The sequence below is a fragment of the Ranitomeya variabilis genome, chromosome 4, assembly GCF_051348905.1.
Source record: "Ranitomeya variabilis isolate aRanVar5 chromosome 4, aRanVar5.hap1, whole genome shotgun sequence".
In the NCBI taxonomy this organism is placed as follows: domain Eukaryota; kingdom Metazoa; phylum Chordata; class Amphibia; order Anura; family Dendrobatidae; genus Ranitomeya; species Ranitomeya variabilis.
In genome coordinates, this window is record NC_135235.1 from 284,007,150 (window position 1) to 284,025,767 (window position 18,618).

General features: G+C 42.6%; 1 protein-coding gene across 1 annotated transcript in view; it reads right to left on the reverse strand.

The window, feature by feature from the left end:
* PLCH2 (phospholipase C eta 2) overlaps positions 1-18,618 on the reverse strand; it is a 694,774-nt gene that overhangs the window by 190,059 nt on the left and 486,097 nt on the right. The gene's annotated exons all lie outside the window — the stretch shown is intronic.

The window sequence follows — 18,618 nt, forward strand, 5'->3', positions numbered from 1 at the left end:
ATTTACCCTGGTTACCATTGTAAAACATCGCTGGCATCGTTGCTTTTGCTGTCAAACACGACGATACACGCCGATCTGACGACCAAATAAAGTTCTGGACTTTCAGCAATGACCAGCGATATCACAGCAGGATCCAGATCACTGCTGCATGTCAAACAACGATATCGCTGTCCAGGATGCTGCAACATCACAGATCGCTATCGCTGTTAAGTCGCTCAGTGTGAAGGTACCTTAAAGGCCCCGTCTCACTAAGCGATTTACCAACGATCACGACCAGCGATACGACCTGGCCGTGATCGTTGGTAAGTCGCTGTGTGGTCGCTGGGGAGCTGTCACACAGACCGCTCTCTCCAGCGACCAACGATCAGGGGAACGACTTCGGCATCGTTGAAACTGTCTTCAACGATGCCGAAGTCCCCCTGCAGCACCCGGGTAACCAGGGTAAACATCGGGTTACTAAGCGCAGGGCCGCGCTTAGTAACCCGATGTTTACCCTGGTTACCAAAAAAAACAAACAGTACATACTCGCCTTTCGGTGTCCAGGTCCCTTGCCGTCTGCTTCCTGCTCTGACTGAGATCCGGCCGTACAGTGAGAGCAGAGCGCAGCGGTGACGTCACCGCTGTGCTCTCACTTCTCACTGTACGGCCGGCAGTCAGTGAGAGCAGGAAGCAGACGGCAAGGGACCTGGACACCGAAAGGCGAGTATGTATTGTTTGTTTTTTTTTACATTTACGCTGGTAACCAGGGTAAACATCGGGTTACTAAGCGCGGCCCTGCGCTTAGTAACCCGATGTTTACCCTGGTTACCAGTGAAGACATCGCTGGATCGGTGTCACACACACCGATTCAGCGATGTCAGCGGGGCCTCAACGACCAAAAAAAGGTCCAGGCCATTCCGACACGACCAGCGATCTCACAGCAGGGGCCTGATCGCTGGTACGTGTCACACATAGCGAGATCGCTATGGAGGTCGCTGTTGCGTCACAAAACTTGTGACTCAGCAGCGATCTCGCTAGCGATCTCGCTATGTGAGACGGGGCCTTAAGAGTCTAAAAGCCCAAGGGACTAAGAGCCTAAGGGTCTAAGATTCTAAGATTCTAAGATTCTAAGAGCTTAAGATTCTAAGAGCTTAAGATTCTAAGAACCTAAGATTCTAAGAGCCTAAGAGCCTAAGATTCTAAGAGCCTAAGAATCTAAGAGCCTAAGATTCTAAGAGCCTAAGATTCTAAGAGCCTAAGATTCTAAGAGCCTAAGATTCTAAGAGCCTAAGAGCCTAAGATTCTAAGAGCCTAAGATTCTAAGAGCCTAAGATCCTAGGAACCTAAGATTCTAAGACCCTAAGAGCCTAAGATTCTAAGAGCCTAAGAATCTAAGAGCCTAAGATTCTAAGAGCCTAAGATTCTAAGAGCCTAAGATTCTAAGAGCCTAAGATTCTAAGAGCCTAAGATTCTAAGAGCCTAAGATTCTAAGAGCCTAAGATTCTAAGATTGTGTCAACTCCAGTCCAGTACACCCAACAGGTCCTAATTTAGGGATATACCATGGAGAGAACACATGTAGCAATTCCTGATGCACTCAATATACAAAGATAATTCTGAAAACACTTCCAGTAGGGTGTACCTAACAACTGTAGATACATATACAATATCCTGACAACCTTAGGGCTCATGTACCCACAACACACAAATATGAAATATATGAAGATCTACCAATTAATTCAACAACCCATCATATTAGATAATACCCATCTATCTAAAAATATAAAAAAAAAACATACACAGCTCCATTGTCTTTCATATTGATATACAAACTAGGAAAATAAGTAAAAATAAAATCCTCAACAAGATGTAAATTTATGCCAGTTTCACATGACTGCTTTAATCTCCTCGATGCGTACAGATGTATAAAAACAATAGCGCTTGATGTGCCAGAGCCTCAGTAGGTTGCAGAAGAATCACAGATTTCAGCTCTTGGCTGAAAACTTCATGTACCGAAGCCAATGCAGTGATTCTCTAAATCGGAGTTTGGGGGCTCGGGAGATGGAGTGGGGGGAATGCTCTTAACTCCTCTAAACAGCAGGTTGTCTACATGGACTCAGTAGGGAAGCACCGAATTATAAATGTATTTCGCCCCAACCAGATCAAGGAGGATAATTTATTATGTTGCAAAGTTTTAAATTCATTAGAAATGATAGCTCCTCTCAATGGTGGGTGCATCCATCTGTGTCGCGAGCGTTCAGCTCAACAAGGAGTTACTGAAAGGAGCAAACACTGGCATATGTGTGTACATATACATAAAAAAATATATATTATAAATGTATACATACACATGCAGCACTGCGCAAAAGTTTAAATGCTACATACTAAGAATGTCTGAAAAAATACAAGTGTTAATTATTTTTATAAATTAACAAAATGCAAAAGTGACTGAACAAAGGATATAAGAAATATCAATATTCGTTGACAGCCCTTTACCTTCAGCATCAAAACATCAGTTCTTCTAGATACACAGACACAGGGTATGAAAGAACTGGACAGGTGGTTGCTCCAAACATCTTAGAGAACTAACCACAGATCTTCTGTGGATGTCATTTCAACAGAACAACAAACCCAAACATCCAGTCAATGTAATTAAAGGAGTTGTTCACTACTAGGGCAACCCCTTTTCATACCCAGGCTTGGCACCGATAAAATAATAAAACTTATACTCACCTCCTGTGCCATTGAGGTTCCTGTGGTGTCAGCACTTGCGGTCTTGGGGACCTCATGCAGCTAAATGATACATGGTGGCTGGCACCCCAATCAATGCTGGCGTCACAATCTCTGCATTCTGTGGAACTTAACATGAAGAGGAAGTTAGAGATCATCTGCAGCCTGGACTTCCTCTTCATGTTTGATCTGTCTGAAGGTGGGAGACAGTGACACCAGCCCTGATTGGGCTCCGGGATCACGTCATACAACTGAATGAGAGCCACGGTACCGCGAGTGCCGACACCGTGGTAATGGCGCCGGCAAGGGAGGCGAGTATAAGCTTTTTTTAATTTTATTGGGGCCAAGTTTGGGAAATGAGAAGGGGTTGTCCTAGTAGTGGACAACTCCTTTATAGAATTTTCTCAAGTGTAAAAATGAATAATGAGTCCTGAAAGCGATGTTGCGGCCCCACAGAGCCCTGATCTCATCGTCGAGTTCCCCATCGTCGAGTTGACATGTCGAGTTCCCCATCGTCGAGTTTACATGTCGAGTTCCCCATCTACGAGTTCACATATCAAGTTCCCATGAAGAGACAGAAGGTTTCGCACAAGAGACATCCACACAAGATCTGTGGTTAGTTCTCCCAGATGTTTGGAACATCCTTCCTGCTAAGTTCCTTCAAAAACTGTGTGCAATTACCTAGCAGAACTGATGAATGCAAGGGGTGCTCTCAGATATTGGTTTAAGATTTTATTTTGTTCATTTACTTGGCACTTTACTAATTGATAAAAATAGAACTATTAAAATTTCTATTTTTTAAAGCATCCTTACTCTGCAAAAATTTTAAGCAAGGGTGGAAAAGATTCTGCGCAGTACTGTACATATTGACTACACATGTTTTTTTTCCTTCATTTTTCTAGAAAAACTTTATTCTTCAGCATTGTTGACTCATACATGGCACTGAAAGAAAAGACCATTCTATACGGTAAAGCAACAGAACATATAAAATACAGTTAGTCGACTTTTGCTTTTTGTATGTGATCTTTCTTTTTGACTGGTGATATTCATTGCTGGTTTTGCGCCAAATTTTTCAAAATGATGTACAAGGGTTGTGATTTTTTTTGCACCTGTAGGCGACTAGAATACAAATGCGCACAAATTTTGCCACAATTTGAAAAGTCGCAAATGATGAATTTAACCAAAACATCTGGATAAAAAGGAAAAGCACGTCCATATTTTTAAACAAGAACTAAAACATATACGAATCCAAGTAAAGTTATCTAAAAAAAGGCAAAATTAAATAAGTGGCAAAAATAAATGTCACCAATAGGACAACTGATACGGGGAAAAAAAAAAAAAAGATACAAGAATTTTTCAGAGAAATCACATCGACATTTTTCTATTTGGCTCCTTCGATACAACGAGCGCCATAAAATGCCTCATTAGTCCTTCATATAAGCATTTGCTGGGTGATTTCTTCCGCAATAACAGCTGATATTAGGAGGGCGCTAGCAGAACGTAATATATTATTATACATGAGTGCCGGAGAGAACAACTATTAGGTTCAATCTACTAAATTTCGGAGCTATAGAAGAGTCTTTATCATTGTCCATTTATTTTGCTGTAGAAGGGTCTGAACTTTTGCAGCAGCAAATTTCTTTGGAAGTCTCATAGCAGAAGTCCATTTGAAATGCTGTGCGACTACAAATGCCAGCATGCCATGTGTGCCAGGGACATAGTTCTTTAGCTGCGAGAAGATGCATAGGTTACCCACTCATTAGGAAGAGGTGTGAGGCAGCTGCTGACTCAACGCACCCAATAACCTTGTACTGGAAGCCCTGACTGTTCCCAGCATTGTTCTTAAATGTGAAGGAAAAAAGGTAAAAGACGAAAACATTAATCATAGAAGCATTCAAAACGCAAGAGAAGCAAATAAATTAATTCAAGGTGTCAAAAAGTCCCCGGATATCGACTTTGTTCTCTTCTGAATTATAGCAAAGGTGTTCTGCATTCTGTCTCCAATGTGTGAAATTTATAAGGCTTCACCACGATTGCGTTAGATGAAATGTATCACTAGAAGGCAAAGCAGCCACATTTCCATGGATGCAAAACCTCCTTTCCAACTAAGTGGAAAAATAAAAAGGTTATATCTGCAACTTGGGTAAGACATCTCATACTTGAACATTTAAAGAGGAATTATTCTTCAATATGATTGAAGGACAATCTGCAAACCTAACCGTCTACTGTATGTCCCCCATCGGAGCATAGTCTGTGCCCTCTAGTGCAATGTATATCACTTCTATTCTGATACCATGAAACCAAGTGACCTTGAGGGCTGATACCAAGAGGAAAGGTTACTGGCCCTCAAGGAGGCATCAAGTTGACCTCCATGGTCTTTTATGAAGCCAGTATAAGATATACATTAAACAGGTTGTTCAAGTCACTGCAGTCTTGTGAATTCTTGCAGAGCGCACAATGCATGCTGTCCGGATTCTCCGATGCCGGGTGGTCATGTGACCGCAAGTATGTGATTTGCATACTTCCAGGAACGTTCTGACTAGACATGTCCAGTCTCATTCAATAAACTTGTATTGAGCGAGGCTATGCATGTCTAGTCGTCATGTGATTGACCGCGTGTATGGATATTGCATACTTGTAGTCAAAGGTCTGCCCGATCTCAGCAAATCCTGACAGCAAATACTGTGCGCGCTGTGAATATTCACAAGTGTGCAGTCACAAAGAATGACTGAAGACCTGAACCTGGACATCCCCTTTAACAATATTGATGATATATACCCAAACCATGGATTTTCAAAAAAGTAGGTTTCAAGAAACTGCCTATCTTACCTTACGATCACGCTTAGGCCATAGTCACACGTTCAATATTTGGTCAGTATTTTCCATCAATATTTGTAAGACAAAACCAGGAGTGGAACAATCAGAGGAAAAGTATAATAGAAACATATGCACCATTTCTGTATTTATCACCCGCTCCTGGCTTTGACTTACAAATACTGAGATAAAATACTGACCAGTTACTGAACGTGTGAATGTGACCTCATGGTAGGTGTACACAATGGGCTAAATTCATCAAGACCTGTCTCATTCACGCCGGTCTTTATGAGGGGTATGTTGGAGACAGACATGCCTCTTCATGAATCAGGAGCAAGAGACGAACGGCCTACACCCCTGTGTGTGTGTCACCACAAATCCTATTCCAGTCCCTGTTGTCGGAGCTTGGAGAAACTGGCTTGAAAACACCAAAAGTTGCAAAGTTTTGGCTACACGCCAAGTTGCACCTAAATTTTGCGACTTTTGAAAGCTTTTATACCAGAATTCTGGGGTAAAATCTTTGATAGTTCGGGCCCAATCTCTTTTTCAGGCTGAAAACCCATATGGAACCCAAATGAATAAGTATTCAATAAACCTTAACAAAACAAAAACAAAGAACATTTTGCATTGCAAAGGCAATGTCAAAACTGCTTGCCGGGAGCAGGCAGTCATCAGACCTCCAAGAATGTGATGGGCATACATCCGGCCACATTCCGACTAGTCATGTTTAACCTCGCACGTCTAGTTGGCATGTGACTTCATGTAGGCAAGTTACATACTAGCGGTCACACGCCTGTCGCCAGAGAATCCTGACAGCACGCAGTATACAAGCTGTGATGATTTACAAGTCTGCAATCACATTACAGTGACTGGACAACCCTTTTAATGGACTTTCCTATCTCATAGCACCAGATGTGCACACAGCCTGCATTTCTAGAGCACTAAATGGGAGCACAACTGTAAGGAGACGTATTAAAATAAACCCTACAAAGACAAGTTTATTTCTAAGCACCAGAGCCAAGCACATAACTACAGGAGATAGTGAACAGCTGTCGCCGGCGACATTAAATAAAGTAGGCGTCAGAAAAAAGCATCAATCCAATTTGCACTTCAAGTACATTTCCATTAATGTAACAATAAATAAATAAATTACATGGGAATCAAGAACAGCAATGGAAAATATGTCGCTTTCAGATTGGGTGGCAATAAAAGTTATTGAGTGTGGTAAAACTGTGCCGTGTTACTACCATCGTCAGACATCAGACATTTTAAAGTGATCATATACAGGTCCTTCTCAAAAAATTAGCATATAGTGTTAAATTTCATTATTTACCATAATGTAATGATTACAATTAAACTTTCATATATTATAGATTCATTATCCACCAACTGAAATTTGTCAGGTCTTTTATTGTTTTAATACTGATGATTTTGGCATACAACTCCTGATAACCCAAAAAACCTGTCTCAATAAATTAGCATATTTCACCCGTCCAATCAAATAAAAGTGTTTTTTAATAACAAACAAAAAAACCATCAAATAATAATGTTCAGTTATGCACTCAATACTTGGTCGGGAATCCTTTGGCAGAAATGACTGCTTCAATGCGGCGTGGCATGGAGGCAATCAGCCTGTGACACTGCTGAGATGTTATGGAGGCCCAGGATGCTTCAATAGCTGTTGTGAATTTGGATTCTGGGCTCCCCCGGTGGCTACTGGTGGAATTGAACTGTGTCTTCATCTTCTCTGTTCACCTGTTCCCATCAAGATGTGGGAGTCGCTATATAACCTTGCTGCTCTGTTAGTTGCTTGCCGGTCAACAATGTTATAAGAAGCCTCTCTGTGCTTGTTCCTGCTCCTAGACAACTACTAGATAAGTTGGACTCTTGTCCATGTTTGTTTTTGCATTTTTGTTCCAGTTCACAGCTGTAGTTTCGTTACTGTGTCTGGAAAGCTCTTGTGAACAGGAATTGCCACTCTGGTGTTATGAGTTAATGCCAGAGTTTTAAAGTAATTTCTGGATGGTGTCTTTGATAGGGTTTTCAGCTGACCATGAAAGTGTCCTTTCTGTCTTCTGCTATGTAGTAAGTGGACCTCAAATTTGCTAAACCTATTTTCATACTACGTTTGTTATTTCATCTCAACTCACCGCCAATACATGTGGGGGGCCTCTGTCTCCTTTCGGGGTATTTCTCTAGAGGTGAGCTAGGACTAATATTTTCCTCTGCTAGCTTTATTTAGTCCTCCGGCTGGTGCTGGGCATCTAGAATCAACGTAGGCATGCTACCCGGCCACTGCTAGTTGTGCGTTAGGTTTAGTTCATGGTCAGCTCAGTTCCCATCTTCCAAGAGCTAGTTCCTATATATGCTTATGCTATGTTCTCTTGCCATTGAGATCATGACAGTTTGACCGGCCAGCAAAGTGTTAATTGTTTGGGCTGAAGCAGGAGAAAAAGAAGTGTTGAAGGAAAAATTTTTTTTTTTTTTTTTTTTTTCCCCTCAGAGTTTTGCTGCCTAACCCTTAATTGCTGTCTAGCTGCTTCTTACCTCCTCTTAACCCTTGAATGGCTCTGTGTCCACCTGTTTGTAATGGATCTTCAGAGTGTAACTGCAGGTTTGAATAATCTCGCCACGAAGGTACAAAATTTGCAAGATTTTGTTTGTCATGCACCTGTATCTGAGCCGAGAATTCCTTTGCCGGAATTTTTCTCGGGGAATAGATCCGGGTTTCAGAATTTTCGAAATAATTGTAAATTATTTTTGTCCCTGAAATCTCGCTCTGCCGGAGACCCTGCACAGCAGGTCAGGATTGTGATTTCTTTGCTCCGGGGCGACCCTCAAGACTGGGCTTTTTCATTGACACCAGGGGATCCTGCGTTGCTCAATGTGGATGCGTTTTTTCTGGCCTTGGGGTTGCTTTATGACGAACCTCATTTGGAGCTTCAGGCAGAAAAAACTTTGATGTCCCTATCTCAGGGGCAAGATGAAGCGGAAATTTACTGCCAAAGATTCCGTAAATGGTCTGTGCTTACTCAGTGGAATGAGTGCGCCCTGGCGGCGACTTTCAGAGAGGGTCTCTCTGATGCCATTAAGGATGTTATGGTGGGGTTCCCTGTGCCTGCGGGTCTGAATGAGTCCATGACAATGGCTATTCAGATCGATAGGCGTTTGCGGGAGCGCAAACCAGTGCACCATCTGGCGGTGTCCACTGAGAAGTCGCCAGAGAGTATGCAGTGTGATAGAATTCTGTCCCGAAGCGAGCGGCAGAATTTTAGACGGAAAAATGGGTTGTGTTTCTATTGTGGTGATTCTACTCATGTTATATCAGCATGCTCTAAGCGCACTAAAAAGCTTGGTAAATCTGTTTCCATTTGCACCTTACCGTCTAAATTTATTCTATCTGTGACCCTGATTTGCTCTTTGTCATCTATTATCACGGACGCCTATGTCGACTCTAGCGCCGCTTTGAGTCTTATGGATTGGTCCTTTGCCAAACGCTGTGGGTATGATTTAGAGCCTTTGGAGACTCCTATTCCTCTGAAGGGGATTGACTCCACCCCATTGGCTAATAATAAACCACAATACTGGACACAAGTAACTATGCGTATTAATCCGGATCACCAGGAGATTATTCGCTTTCTGGTGCTGTATAATCTACATGATGATTTGGTGCTAGGATTGCCTTGGCTGCAATCTCACAACCCAGTCCTCGACTGGAGAGCTATGTCTGTGTTGAGCTGGGGATGTAAGGGGGCTCATGGGGATGTACCTGTGGTTTCCATTTCATCATCCATTCCCTCTGAAATTCCTGAGTTCCTGTCTGACTATCGTGACGTCTTTGAAGAATCCAAGCTTGGTTCGTTACCTCCGCACCGAGAGTGCGATTGTGCCATAGATTTAATCCCGGGTAGTAAATACCCAAAGGGTCGTTTATTTAATCTGTCTGTGCCTGAACATGCTGCTATGCGAGAATATATAAAGGAGTCCTTGGAAAAGGGACATATTCGTCCATCGTCATCTCCCTTAGGAGCCGGTTTTTTCTTTGTGTCAAAAAAAGACGGCTCTTTGAGACCATGTATTGATTATCGGCTTTTGAATAAAATCACTGTTAAATATCAATACCCATTGCCGTTGCTGACTGATTTGTTTGCTCGCATAAAGGGGGCCAAGTGGTTCTCTAAGATTGACCTTCGTGGGGCGTATAATTTGGTGCGAATCAGGCAGGGGGATGAGTGGAAAACCGCATTTAATACGCCCGAGGGCCACTTTGAGTATTTAGTGATGCCTTTTGGTCTTTCTAATGCTCCGTCAGTTTTCCAGTCCTTTATGCATGATATTTTTCGCGATTATTTGGATAAATTTATGATTGTGTATCTGGATGATATTCTGATTTTTTCGGATGACTGGGACTCTCATGTCCAGCAAGTCAGGAGGGTTTTTCAGGTTTTGCGGTCTAATTCTTTGTGTGTGAAGGGTTCTAAGTGTGTTTTTGGGGTACAGAGGATTTCCTTTTTGGGATATATTTTTTCCCCCTCTTCCATTGAAATGGATCCTGTCAAGGTTCAAGCTATTTGTGATTGGACGCAGCCCTCTTCTCTTAAGAGTCTTCAGAAATTTTTGGGCTTTGCTAACTTTTATCGTCGATTTATTGCTGGTTTTTCGGATATTGCTAAGCCATTGACCGATTTGACTAAGAAGGGTGCTGATGTTGCTGATTGGTCCCCTGATGCTGTGGAGGCCTTTCGGGAGCTTAAGCGCCGTTTTTCCTCTGCCCCTGTGTTGCGTCAGCCTGATGTTGCTCTACCTTTTCAGGTTGAGGTCGACGCTTCTGAGATCGGAGCTGGGGCAGTGTTGTCGCAGAAAAGTTCTGACTGCTCCGTGATGAGGCCTTGTGCCTTCTTTTCCCGTAAATTTTCGCCCGCTGAGCGGAATTATGATGTTGGGAATCGGGAGCTTTTGGCCATGAAGTGGGCTTTTGAGGAGTGGCGCCATTGGCTTGAGGGGGCCAGACATCAGGTGGTGGTATTGACTGACCACAAAAATTTGATTTATCTTGAGACCGCCAGGCGCCTGAATCCTAGACAGGCGCGCTGGTCATTATTTTTCTCTCGGTTTAATTTTGTGGTGTCATACCTACCGGGTTCTAAGAATGTTAAGGCGGATGCCCTTTCTAGGAGTTTTGAGCCTGACTCGCCTGGTAACTCTGAGCCCACAGGTATCCTTAAGGATGGAGTGGTATTGTCAGCCGTTTCTCCAGACCTGCGGCGGGCCTTGCAGGAGTTTCAGGCGGATAGACCTGATCGTTGCCCACCTGATAAACTGTTTGTTCCTGATGATTGGACCAGTAGAGTCATCTCTGAGGTTCATTCTTCTGCGTTGGCAGGTCATCCTGGCATTTTTGGTACCAGGGATTTGGTGGCAAGGTCCTTCTGGTGGCCTTCCCTGTCACGAGATGTGCGAGGCTTTGTGCAGTCTTGTGACGTTTGTGCTCGGGCCAAGCCTTGTTGTTCTCGGGCTAGTGGATTATTGTTGCCCTTGCCTATTCCTAAGAGGCCTTGGACGCACATCTCGATGGATTTTATTTCAGATCTGCCTGTTTCTCAGAAGATGTCTGTCATCTGGGTGGTGTGTGACCGTTTTTCTAAGATGGTCCATTTGGTTCCTCTGCCCAAGTTACCTTCTTCTTCCGAGTTGGTTCCTCTGTTTTTTCAAAATGTTGTTCGTTTGCATGGTATTCCTGAGAATATCGTTTCTGACAGAGGGACCCAATTCGTGTCTAGATTTTGGCGGGCATTCTGTGCTAGGATGGGCATAGATTTATCTTTTTCGTCCGCTTTCCATCCTCAGACGAATGGCCAGACGGAGCGGATTAATCAGACCCTGGAGACATATCTGAGGTGTTTTGTGTCTGCTGACCAGGATGATTGGGTTGCTTTTTTGCCATTGGCGGAGTTCGCTCTCAATAATCGGGCCAGCTCTGCCACTTTGGTGTCCCCGTTTTTCTGTAATTCGGGGTTTCATCCTCGATTTTCCTCTGGTCAGGTGGAATCTTCGGATTGTCCTGGAGTGGATGCTGTGGTGGAGAGATTGCATCAGATCTGGGGGCAGGTGGTGGACAATTTGAGGTTGTCCCAGGAGAAGACTCAGCTTTTTGCCAACCGCCACCGTCGTGTTGGTCCTCGGCTTTCTGTTGGGGATTTGGTGTGGTTGTCTTCTCGTTTTGTCCCTATGAGGGTCTCTTCTCCTAAGTTTAAGCCTCGGTTTATCGGCCCGTATAAGATATTGGAGATTCTTAACCCTGTTTCCTTCCGTTTGGACCTCCCTGCATCCTTTTCTATTCATAACGTTTTTCATCGGTCATTATTGCGCAGGTATGAGGTACCGGTTGTGCCTTCCGTTGAGCCTCCTGCTCCGGTGTTGGTTGAGGGTGAGTTGGAGTACGTTGTGGAGAAAATCTTAGACTCTCGTGTTTCCAGACGGAGACTCCAGTATCTGGTCAAGTGGAAGGGATACGGCCAGGAGGATAATTCTTGGGTGAATGCATCTGATGTTTATGCCTCCGATCTGGTTCGTGCCTTTCATAGGGCCCATCCTGATCGCCCTGGTGGTTCTGGTGAGGGTTCGGTGCCCCCTCCTTGAGGGGGGGGTACTGTTGTGAATTTGGATTCTGGGCTCCCCCGGTGGCTACTGGTGGAATTGAACTGTGTCTTCATCTTCTCTGTTCACCTGTTCCCATCAAGATGTGGGAGTCGCTATATAACCTTGCTGCTCTGTTAGTTGCTTGCCGGTCAACAATGTTATCAGAAGCCTCTCTGTGCTTGTTCCTGCTCCTAGACAACTACTAGATAAGTTGGACTCTTGTCCATGTTTGTTTTTGCATTTTTGTTCCAGTTCACAGCTGTAGTTTCGTTACTGTGTCTGGAAAGCTCTTGTGAACAGGAATTGCCACTCTGGTGTTATGAGTTAATGCCAGAGTTTTAAAGTAATTTCTGGATGGTGTCTTTGATAGGGTTTTCAGCTGACCATGAAAGTGTCCTTTCTGTCTTCTGCTATGTAGTAAGTGGACCTCAAATTTGCTAAACCTATTTTCATACTACGTTTGTTATTTCATCTCAACTCACCGCCAATACATGTGGGGGGCCTCTGTCTCCTTTCGGGGTATTTCTCTAGAGGTGAGCTAGGACTAATATTTTCCTCTGCTAGCTTTATTTAGTCCTCCGGCTGGTGCTGGGCATCTAGAATCAACATAGGCATGCTACCCGGCCACTGCTAGTTGTGCGTTAGGTTTAGTTCATGGTCAGCTCAGTTCCCATCTTCCAAGAGCTAGTTCCTATATATGCTTATGCTATGTTCTCTTGCCATTGAGATCATGACAAATAGCGGCCTTAAGCTCATCCAGAGTGTTGGGTCTTGCGTCTCTCAACTTTCTCTTCACAATATCCCACAGATTCTCTATGGGGTTCAGGTCAGGAGAGTTGGCAGGCCAATTGAGCACAGTAATACCATGGTCAGTAAACCATTTACCAGTGGTTTTGGCACTGTGAGCAGGTGCCAGGTCGTGCTGGAAAATGAAATCTTCATCTCCATAAAGCATTTCAGCTGCATTGACCCTGCCCTTGATGAAACACAGTGGACCAACACCAGCAGCTGACATGGCACCCCACACCATCACTGACTGTGGGTACTTGACACTGGACTTCAGGCATTTTGGCATTTCCTTCTCCCCAGTCTTCCTCCAGACTCTGGCACCTTGATTTCCGAATGACATGCAAAATTTGCTTTCATCAGAAAAAAGTACTTGGGACCACTTAGCAACAGTCCAGTGCTGCTTCTCTGTAGCCCAGGTCAGGCGCTTCTGCCGCTGTTTATGGTTCAAAAGTGGCTTTACCTGGGGAATGCGGCACCTGTAGCCCATTTCCTGCACACGCCTGTGCACGGTGGCTCTGGATGTTTCCACACCAGACTCAGTCCACTGCTTCCTCAGGTTCCCCAAGGTCTGGAATCGGTCCTTCTCCACAATCTTCCTCAGGGTCCGGTCACCTCTTCTCGTTGTACAGCGTTTTCTGCCACATTGTTTCCTTCCAACAGACTTACCATTGAGGTGCCTTGATACAGCACTCTGGGAACAGCCTATTTGTTGAGAAATTTCTTTCTGGGTCTTACCCTCTTGCTTGAGGGTGTCAATGATGGCCTTCTTGACATCTGTCAGGTCGCTAGTCTTACCCATGATGGGGGTTTTGAGTAATGAACCAGGCAGGGAGTTTTTAAAAGCCTCAGGTATCTTTTGCATGTGTTTAGAGTTAATTAGTTGATTCAGAAGATTAGGGTAATAGGTCATTTAGAGAACCTTTTCTTGATATGCTAATTTATTGAGACAGGTTTTTTGGGTTATCAGGAGTTGTATGCCAAAATCATCAGTATTAAAACAATAAAAGACCTGACAAATTTCAGTTGGTGGATAATGAATCTATAATATATGAAAGTTTAATTGTAATCATTACATTATGGTAAATAATGAAATTTAACACTATATGCTAATTTTTTGAGAAGGACCTGCAATGTATTGGCTATACGATCAAAGAAGTTTAAAGTTTCAAATATAAAAGGGGATCTAAAGCTTAATATATGATTTAATATATGAATTATTAATCGCTGTATTGATGATACATGCTAGTTCCCATCACTACCGATTCCTTATTCTCCATTTCCATTGCAGAAAATGGTGTCTGTTCAATTAAAACCCTGATGTGTTAATTTTCCAGTAAATAATTGACTATGAGAAAATAATATTAACTTATAGTATAAAGGTAAACCTGTCAGCTTTAATAAATACTTATAAATCCCGTGATATATTAAAGAGGACCTGATATTTGCTCAAGAAAATTTGAGTTAAAATACTTTGTATAAATCTCTGAGCTCCCCTGATTCTGCAGCTCTTTTCAGTTTTGCGATGCATCGCTCCATTGCAGAGATATTTCCATTTGTTACTTTTGAAGCACAACATGTGAAATCTCTGCTTGTAGTCCAACTGGGCGTTTCTTTTAAAGACTTCTCTGGGGGCGTGCACTTTTTCACCCCTCCGAGACGCTGCCAGCACCTGTGACTGTTCGTTCAGCTGCCAAACTGTGATTGGCTGTGTCTGGGAGGGAGAGAGGGATGAAAGAGCACAATCCAGGGAAAACTCAAACACAAAGTTGGACTACAATCAGAGATTTCAGATACTCCACTCCAAAAGCGACAAATGCAAATATCTCTGCAATGGAGCGATGCAGAACAAAAAGAAAAAGAGCAGTAGAACCAGGAGAGCTCAGGGATTTGTACAAAGTATTATACTCAATTTTTTGAGCAAGTGACAGATCCTCTTTAAAAAGGAGTCTATTGGCACAAAATAACTTTTCAGACCAAGCCCAAATGCTCGGTGCAACGTTGCTGTCCCCAAGCAGTTCAGGACACCTCCACACTCACTTGTTTTACATCTATCTCTTTCCTTTTCTTTCTTGATTTGCAGTTCTGACTTTACAGGAGCCACAAGAGGGCCGAGATAGATGGAAAACAAGCAGCTGGGAAGGTGATTGACTGCAGCAGTCACATGTACAGTGCTGTGCAAGTTTTAGGCAAGTGGGGGAAAAAATGCTGCAATTTAGGAATGTTTCCAAAAAATAGAAGTGTTAATTGTTTGTTTTTATTAATTGACAAAATGCAAAATGAATACATAAAAGGAAAATCTAAATAAAATCATCAGTATCAGCCTTGACCGCCCTTGGCCTTCAAAACAGCAAAGCATCAGTTCTTCTAGGTACTTGATCTTGTACTTAGTTTTTGAAGGAACTCTTGTCGGGAGGTTGTTCCAAACATCTTGAAGAACTAACCGCAGATCTTTGGTGGATGTAATTTGTAAAAATCCTTCTGTCTCTTTTTCCGTCGATACTGAGGTCAGGGCTATGTGGGGCCGTTTCAACACTTCTAGGATTTCTTGTTTTTGTCAACACCCACCGAGATTTTGGCAAAGTACTCTATATCTAGTTTGAGCTGAAAGTGAGGAGACCAGCTTTGTAATTCCTGTAGACCTGGATAAAGCGTGAAGTGTCGAGACTGACGAGAGACCCGGGAGTCATCTGAATGGGAGCAGTAAAGATTGGTAAGGCGAGTACTTTATTATTTTACACAATTTTGTGGGGTTTTTTGCTTTGTTTTTTCATCCAAGCACAGCTACAGTAAAACTAGATTTTGGAGCCTGAAGTTGCAAGTAGCGTTCTTTAGGGAGCTACGTAGTATTGTTTATATGCCAAGAGATCCCAACATTGGCATCCATTCCCTGCAACCATGGAGTGCTAGCATATGGATATATCGCAGCGTTCTGATTCATGCCAAGGAAAGCTAGGTAGACAGGTAGCATCTGCAAAGCTTTCAGGAGCAGAAATGAGTAAGAGTTATGAGACATTAAAAAGAAATAATAAGGTAAAACAGCAGAAGGTTATTAAAATCACATTCTGGAATTTTTCATCATGCCAGCTGTTTTAAAGATAGCCCGTCTCATAAGACCCAATCTGACTTCTTTTCCTCTAGACACCATTCTACAAGAATTTACTGTAACTATTTTCATATCTAAATTCGGAAGATAATAAACGTCTTTAAACAAATTCACAATATGAAAGCCATTAAGCGATCGCTCATCTCTATGGACTGAGCGATCCATCCCAGAGCGTAATATCATTCCAATGTTATGTGAAGCCGCTGACAGCTGAAATCAGAGGGTAATAAACAATATACAGCTCCCGTACAAGTGACAACTATTATGTGCACATTTCAATTCACTTTTATTGTGTTTTTGAGTAACATAAAGCAGATGCTGATCTACGAACTTTATAGGCTGCACCATTGCCTAATGGTTAACATTACAAAAATTCATTTCAAAGCACTTGTGCCCTCCCCAAGTCGCCCATCAGTAGAAATGAACAAATATGTTCAGAAATGATCTCCAAATCCAAATTTGTCATATTCGTGCCATATTGGTACCCAATTTGTGCCGAATGTATGTTTGACTATCATTTCCCAACATATTCGCTCATCTCTACTCCCATTGACTCCAATGGCGTTGACTGTGTTTGGCAAATTCAATATTCACCGGCGATCATAATCCGAACCAAATTTTGAAAAATTCGCTCAACTCTAGCCATCGAGGCAGGACTTACTTAGCACCATGACTATGGTGCTCAATGTTGCGCATTTCTTGCTGTAAGAACGATCTTCACTGTAAAGAAAAATAAAAAGTCCTTTAAGTGATGATCTGACCCCACAACAGAGCTCTGATCTCAACCTCATCCGGTCTGTGTTGGATTACATGAAAACACAAAAGGATCTGCACAAGAAACATCCATAGAAGATCTGTGGTTAGTTCGCCAAGATGATCGGAACCACCTCTCTGCCAGTGTAACTAGAAGTACCGCTACTTTAATATTCTATTCAAATCGAAGGGCGATCGCAGTAAATATTGGTGTGATGTACCTTTCTGTTTTATTCATTCACCTTCCATTTTGTTAATTGATCAAAATAAAAAGTACTAAAACTTCTATTTTTTTAAAAAAAAAGTATTCTAACATTCAGCATTTACACATACCTGCCTAAATCTTTTGCATAGTAATTATCTATATGTATAGTAATACGCTAGGGGCGTTTTAGAGCGGAATGACCATGATATAGAGGGAAACAGGTCATATAAAAGGAAATGTGGGGCTTTTTATTTTCAGCAAAAAAGCAGCAAACAATAAAGCAACAGAAAAACAACAAAAGACTTGCCCAGTTAGACGCTAACTAATACAACATAACTCTGTCTCACGCTACCAGGGGCTTGGCTCTCCTACAATTCAGTGTTTTTCACATTTAACTGCCATATTTCCTTCTCCGAAACACACCAGATCAGTCTGGAGGTTGTGACTCTTAAGCTTTTCCTTCAGCCTTTTCTTTATCTGTAATGAGACAACTTCTCAGCCGAGCTGGCTAAGCCTCCAGTACTACTCAAACTAAAGAGGGAGTAGGAGTGACGAGTCCCAGCACTAAATCCTCCTCATCACTCCAATAAAACCTAGCTCAGAAGTATCATACATAAAACATCTCAGTACTTAAGCAGCTGCACCAAGTAGTACTACCTACTCAATATCTCTCCCAGCTTAATTTTCTGGGAGAGATATACACTCCATTTAGCATCCTACACCTACAGTATAATTTATATATAAATGTATTGATTAATGATGTTGAACAGTATTGATACCCATTCCATGGGAGTTTTTAGAAGCTTTAATTTAATCAAGAGTAGTGATGAGCAAACATTGTGGGATAAGGTGTTATCTGAGCATGCTCTGGTGCCAAGCTCGAAAAATATGTTCGAGCCCCCGCGGTTGCATGTCTCGCAGCTGTTCGACAGCCACAACACATGCTGAGATTGCCCGTTTGTTAGGTAATACCTGCATGTATTGCGACTGTCAAACAACCAAGAGACATGCAACTGCATGCACTCAAACATATTTTTCGAGCGTGGCACCAGAGCATGCTCAGATAACACCTTATTCAATCACATTCGCTCATCATTAATCAAGAGGTCTCAACATATATGATTTTTCCTACAGTATTACTTTACTTTGGTAGAATTTTAAGTTGCAGTACACAACTTAGAAATAAATAATTATACATAAAGAAGCCATGTGAAGCCTTAAAGGGGTTGTCTAGTGTTGGGGTACAAATCTTGAGTTACTCTATGTGACTGCAGAATTGTGAGTTCTCACATCGTGAGTGCTGCGTGCTGAGAGTATTCTCTGGTGACGAACATTGGAGTGGGCGGTTATTTGACCACAAGTATGCGATTTGCTTACTTCTGGCCACACTCTGACTAGACATGTCCGGCCTTCCTCAATTCACAAGCATTGGGTGAGGCTGCACACGTCTAGTCAGCATGTGAACGCATTTATGCACATAGCATACTTATGGCCACAGGCCCACAGCTCACGGCACTTTCTAAGAAACCTCTATATAATCTTCTGCTCAGCTTCTCCCTCTTTATACCAGGCTGTCCACAGATTGGACTACATGTACAACATGACAG